This window comes from Apostichopus japonicus, chromosome 18 (genome assembly GCF_037975245.1).
Source record: "Apostichopus japonicus isolate 1M-3 chromosome 18, ASM3797524v1, whole genome shotgun sequence".
NCBI classification, from domain to species: domain Eukaryota; kingdom Metazoa; phylum Echinodermata; class Holothuroidea; order Aspidochirotida; family Stichopodidae; genus Apostichopus; species Apostichopus japonicus.
In genome coordinates, this window is record NC_092578.1 from 8,667,261 (window position 1) to 8,673,797 (window position 6,537).

At 37.1% G+C, this 6,537-nt stretch overlaps 1 long non-coding RNA gene across 1 annotated transcript; it reads right to left on the reverse strand.

Moving 5' to 3' along the window:
- Positions 1–1,163: 1,163 nt before the first annotated feature.
- On the reverse strand, positions 1,164–4,646 carry LOC139959087 (uncharacterized). The gene is made up of 3 exons (XR_011789961.1): positions 4,458–4,646; positions 3,804–3,873; positions 1,164–1,340 (listed from the first exon to the last, which is right to left on the reverse strand). It is a non-coding gene; the product is annotated as an uncharacterized lncRNA (long non-coding RNA).
- Between the last annotated feature and the right edge of the window lie 1,891 nt (positions 4,647–6,537).

Consider the following 6,537-nt stretch of genomic DNA (forward strand, 5'->3'; position numbering starts at 1 on the left):
GGGGGGGGGGGGGGGAACAACTGTTGGCTGAATTCCATGCTCTGGGAACATTTTGTTCGGGTGAGATGGCTTAAAATGATGCTATCACCTTTCGACATTTCAACTTTGTGTAGTACAAGTTTACAAATTTTAGTGGGTTATTAAATTTTAGCCATTTATGAAGAAACTTGTTTTATTTAGGGGTGGGGTGGGTCGTGGGTGGACGTTCCATGTGTCTCCCCAACCCCACCTCACCCCTTCCCATGACTACTGTTCTAAGGATAACATCTTACGGTAGTTACTAGTTTACATAATTACATCAATATTTTCTGAATGAAATTATAATTTCTCCCTATTTGAGAGTGTTATCTCCAATAGGCCCTATAAAGGCAATAGCGGTTACGCATCTGGCCAATCAGAGTCTTCGATTAACGTCCGTCCGGAACCTGCTAGATTTCGTCCTGTCTGACATAAGTCAATCTGAAATAAACGGAACGATGTTTATAGCAACTACAGAATAGTGATCAGCAAACTTTGTTTTTCGATAAACAGCTGCTGGTTATTTCAGTTTGATAACTCTCGATGGTACCTCATATAATTTCGTGACTTGTAACATTGTTGTTATTTTATGTATAGAAAAAGGTGAACCTATATGTACAACCTGGTACACTATGATATCCCTACAAACATTTAATGTAATTGCTAATCTGACATTTTCAGTACAAATATTGGTGTTGATGCGCCTCCGTGCACGCAGATGCATGTCAAACTCCATTGACGGCTGTCATTAAATAACAGTTCCTCTAGAAAAAACTGCATAGCAATTTGGACACATTGAAGTGTTCTCAGTATTGCGGTATTTTTGCTTACGGAATAGGAACCAAAACATGAATATTAGACTTATAGATTCTGATCAGTCAAATGGTTTCATAGCGCATTAGATTTATACAAAAACTCCTTTTTTTCAGAGAAGTATTCTATAATAACGGACAAACTTCTAATAACAACGGTATTGAATTCTTAAAGGGTGTGAACACTCGCGCACAATGAAACCTCTCATGCCGGTAATCTGACCTAGTTTCGCATGAGGTGTAACAGAAGTGTTAGACACCACCATCGATCCCAGAAAATGCACACGTAGCTTGCTACCGTCGGTAATTAGACACTAGTGTACAGTCAGTACATACTGTAACTGCTCTTGGGCTCGGAGCCAGTTTGGTGTAGAGGGCGCTCTACGATCTCTACGGTCACGTCACACAAACACGAAGAATGACAATTGCTTAGATGACCATCAGTTTAACTCTTTATTTGGTTCTAACTGTGTCTTACTTTCTTCAAGTTGTACATTCGTTGTTCGGTGACTACATAAGAATCAAGGAAATAACAAAAAACATGCTTAATTGATAAATCTACACCATAACACGATATCAAACATTATATATGATGACACTGAAATTGGGTTGATGAAGAGAAACACGGTAGGAATATGGGAATATGTCACAATCGTCTTTTGACCACAATATCTCAACCTGCCGGTTGTGACCATTAGCATGAATGCAAATAAGACTTTACAATAGGGCAATTCCATGAGAAAGTGGACATGATACCCAAAAAATTAAAAGTGTGTGACAATAGTAAATTTGGTGTCAAATGAAAGCTAAGGGTCCATATTTTCCAGAATCAGGTTCAGAAATGCAATTTTCATGCATTTTGGAATGAAAATATATGGGTAATTGAATATTCATCAGTTGATACAGAAAATTGGATGATTGGTAGTAAAAACTATTTCGTCACTGCTAATTGATAGCAAGTATATAAATGATATCAGCCAAAACCATGTCAGAGTATAGATAATGGAAAACTGAATGGATAATATTTTTGCCCCTTTTCTTCATTGGTTCCGCTTCAGTGGCCTTCGGTATTTTTGCCATTTGAAATGTCCTTCTGTTACCGAAAATATAACTTTTTTTAGTTTTTCAGGAAAAGTTGCAGCATGATTAAAATGAAAGTTCATCTTCAAAGCAAGTTTAGATTGGCCAACAAAATGAAATAATTAGTTTCAACCTGGTCCTCTTCGTTTGTTCATTATGATTGATTAAAACCTGTCTTTCCGTTACCATTTTGGTAACGGAAGGACAGTAACGGAAGGACAATTTTTTTCCAGTCAGATAATTGAGTCATTTGCCTATGATTAAAAGTAAATATCATTGCATGCATACATATATATTGTATACAGCATCCTGTGGGAGTTGTTGACTCTGAGAATGATGTTTATATCTACTAAGGTGGTGTGATTGTATACTCTATTGTTGACTGTCTGGACTAGGGCAGCCAGCAATTCATTTCATGTCTCAATGCTAAATGTGTACAGTTTAGCGTTCAACTTGCCACAGTTTATCCACTTCTTCACATAGACTGATGGGGTCCAAGCTTTGTAGTGCCCCTGAATCCCCTACAGTTCAACGACCAACACAGTGTGGGGACTTCATTCTTGTAGAACATGTGGGGGGAAATGAAGTCAGCAAATCATACAAGTTTGTAGCACTTGTCACAGAAGTTCATGAAAATGAAGTGTATGGGACCCATCTCCACAAGGGTGATAAGGAAGGCAAAGTGTTTGTTGCAAGGGATCTCACAGACAAATATGGAGTGGTCACGGAGGATCAAATTGTGAAGCTGCTACCGTCACCATTCATGGACAACAGGGAGAGATACATTTTCAGTGACGCTATCCCAGAGGGGAATTAGGTTGCCCAGAGTATCACTGAGTAACGTTGCATGCTTATGCATGAAGATTGTGTGATTGTTTGTTCCTTTAGATATACAGTAATTACTTCTCATTAATTATTCCAAAAGTAGTAGGATTTCAGCTTCAGTTGACTAATATTTTAGATTAAATTTTGTTGAGTATATTAATACACTGTAGTTGCCTCGACTTTTTCGGATTCACTTTTCAAAATTCAGGTATTGATACCGTTAATTAATGTTATAATTTGTTTGTACTTTCAGATACAATCACTTCCCATTAATTAGCAGGTGATTATTCCTTAAGTAGTAGGACTTTAGCTTCAGTTGATTATCATTTTAGAATAAATTCAGTTGAATATAGTGATAGTTGCTTCAACTTTTTCAGTTTCGCTTTTTCAGTTATTGACATACAGTTAATTAACATAATGTGGTAAGTTGATAATTAGAAATAACTTCCATATTTTTGCTTTGGATGGTCAATACATTGTTATAGTTCACATTGGAATGTTGGTTCTGACAATTTTATGATTGTGTCAACATGTGATATACTCTTCTTTGCACACTGTAACTGAGTGGACATATTTTCCTTCCGTTCCGTCCTTCCGTTACCAAATTTAACTTTAATTAGCACTATATTTCTAGAAAACCAAAGCAACAATTTCAGAATTGAAAGTGGTACAGTATAGGAAACAGTATTGGGATAACATTTCTCACCTCTAAAATAAGATTACTCCATAGAATTCACAGAGTTTTACAATAAACTCAAGACGTGTGAAAACCCTTGTCCGTTTGCTGTCCTTCCGTTACCGACCTCATTAATATTCATATTTCAAAAATGGGAAGGGTTTGTGTAAAAAAAAATATGTGGAAATTGAAGTATGTAGTTATAGCTAGTCAATGATGACAATTATTTGTTGTAATTAATGGGGATATTCATGATATACTTGTTCAAATGTCAGAAAATTAGTCCCAATGTCCTTCCGTTACCATGGAATTGCCCAATAGACTGATTCACAGTGATACACAAATACAGTGCTACGTTCTATGAAACCTATATAAAATACAACAGTGCTCACGTGAATATGACCGCTCTAGGCCTCACAAATCGTACATTCTCTTAAGACATCAACTTTCCTGACTTCAACCCTGTAATATGAACATGACAACAATTACATCTTTTCATTAGTACATCTTGCGATACAACTTGCAGTAAAACACAATAATAACAAACTGAACAAATCTGCGTTGTTCATAACACAATAAAGGCTATCACAAAGTCTCCACAAGGTCACTGAACCTCCACAACAACTGAATCTACATAGCTCATGAATATTCATATCACCATTACAACCAGCGTTACCCCTGTCTTAGCAAAGACCATGTGTACAAAATATCCTATAATAATTAACCGCAGCTCTCACGGTGCATAAGCCATCGATAAAACGCACAATTTCTACTGGAATATTCCCACTCATGAAACCCTAAAATATCGTGAACATAATATGAACGATCGTGTGTGTTTTGATAGAATTAAAGGACATATATGACTTAGTAGATTACCATCTAAACTGTTGCGAATCACGCTACTTTCCAACAACATAACGCTAGGCTAATTTACAATGGCCGCACTGGCGGTAACGTTACATCGGGATCACTAAATAATACATAAAATTTGGTCATCTTGGATACCAAGACTTATAATACAAGCACAATTACAAAATACATCTTACCCATTATCGACTGTTTCTGATGACAACGTTTGAGTACACAATAAAGATTAATTTCAGTGGCTTAACATAAATTTGTTAGGTTACGCAGCCAGTGTGAAAACGTGCAGTGCACGACAGTCCGACGAACCTGCTGAGTACTGATATTTTTGGCAGGCCGATTGAGCAAAAATGGGAGCGCACTAACAAAGCAGGGAATACCTAACACATACAGCTACTGTCAATACCCACAACACAGTGCTGCACAGAGCATCTCAGGTCTAGATAAAAGATAACAAGGTATCACGTCTCATTACTGTCTGCATTTTGTAGCGACAAGAAGAAAACTTCACTTGTAAGCAACGGAAGGTTAACTTTTTCACAGCGCGGCACGCGGTTTTGGGGCGAGTCTTCAATGCCTTTAAGGCATTATACCTATCATGCAAATTATACAGAGTGATTGCTATTTTAATGAAACGTTGATAAAGATTTTTTTTTTTTTTTAAGTATTTAAGTGCTATAGACACTACTAAATCTACATGATATCGATGGAATAAGTGCTTATACATTCTTAAACTCGTCACTTTCCAAGGCCGCTAGAGCATAGATAGAAGTTTCAACTGACGTGTCCAAGAACCCACCCATATGATAGCTGATGGCGTGGTCTATCACAGCACAATCAACTTTTGCCACCATGAACATTTAGATTTTGAGATAGAAGAGCTCAACGTTGTACAAAGTGCGGCCAACCATGCTGCCAGCTGTTGCTGCGGAATCACGTTTCACATAAGATTTTCTAAAATACCTTAAATCACCCTAATCCTCCAGATTTTGTGGTTTATTTCATCTTCTTCAACATCCAAGCATCAAATAAAATGGTGAGAGCTCATAAAATGCCCAAAACTCAATACAGTATAAGTCACTTTAGAACTATTTTCCGACAATGGTAAACCCATATAGGCGGACGTGCACTACTCTAATTGTGGTGTGGTACCTGAAGTTTTTGATTGAAATAATGGGTAGTAGGCTACTAAGATTGGTCTATAGTTGCTTACGTCCAGACTTGACCCTTTTATAAATCGATACAACTTTTGCTATTTTCCATCGAGTTGCATGGGAGAACACCATATCGGTTCAGTATATATGCGTAACACTTGGTACTACAAAATTAATTGCGGACAAAACTAAGAGTATGTTAATATGCTCTAAACAGAAGCAGCATATACACTTTCTGAAGTAGACACCCTATACCTGTTTACTTTGATGGATACAGTACAGGCCAGAGAATACTCAGCAGGTGAAGTTAATAGGGGTCAGACTCGATTCAAATTTAACTTGGCAAGAGCAAGTTGATTACGCGTATAAACTAGTCAACACTCGATTAGCGTAATAAGTAAGAATTAAGCAATTCATTGACGTACCCACTAGAATTATATTTTTTTTTGAAAGGATATGCCTTTTACCCTATCTTAGTTATTGTAACCTTGTATGGGGTTCATGCACATCCAACAATGTTTACATAATAGAAAGGTCTCTACAGAGAACTGCTAGCATAATAATACTCATGCAATACACAACGAGAGATCTGATGATCTTTTTAATAATCTAGGTTGGAAAACAAGCAAAAGCCATTGATATTGGTATATACATCCCTAAATGACCCCTTCGTACAAGAAAGATATGTTTAAACATATAGGTCATGTCCACAACCATGGCCTAAGGTCAACTTCCTCGCTAGCCGTGTACATGTCCGTTGGGGTGGGGGGGGGGGTGGTGGATGGGGAGAGAACCGAAAAATGTTGGGGCAATCGAATGAAATGATCTCCCCAGCAATGTTACCAGTGCTACAACCATAAACCGTGTAATAATTTTAATTAACGATATTATATGACTCTTATTTTAATTTCTTATCATTGTTTATCTATTCATCTGCTTGTTTGTCTTGTTTATGTTCTTACTATATGTTGTGTTCTTTTGTTAGTCAACTTTTGTAAGTTTCTAGTTTGTTTTATGTTGTATATACCCCGCGGTTTACTGTCATACTGTCAACCATTTTATTTTTACTGAGGGCCTCGGGGAAGATAAAGCCCGGCTATAACCGAGT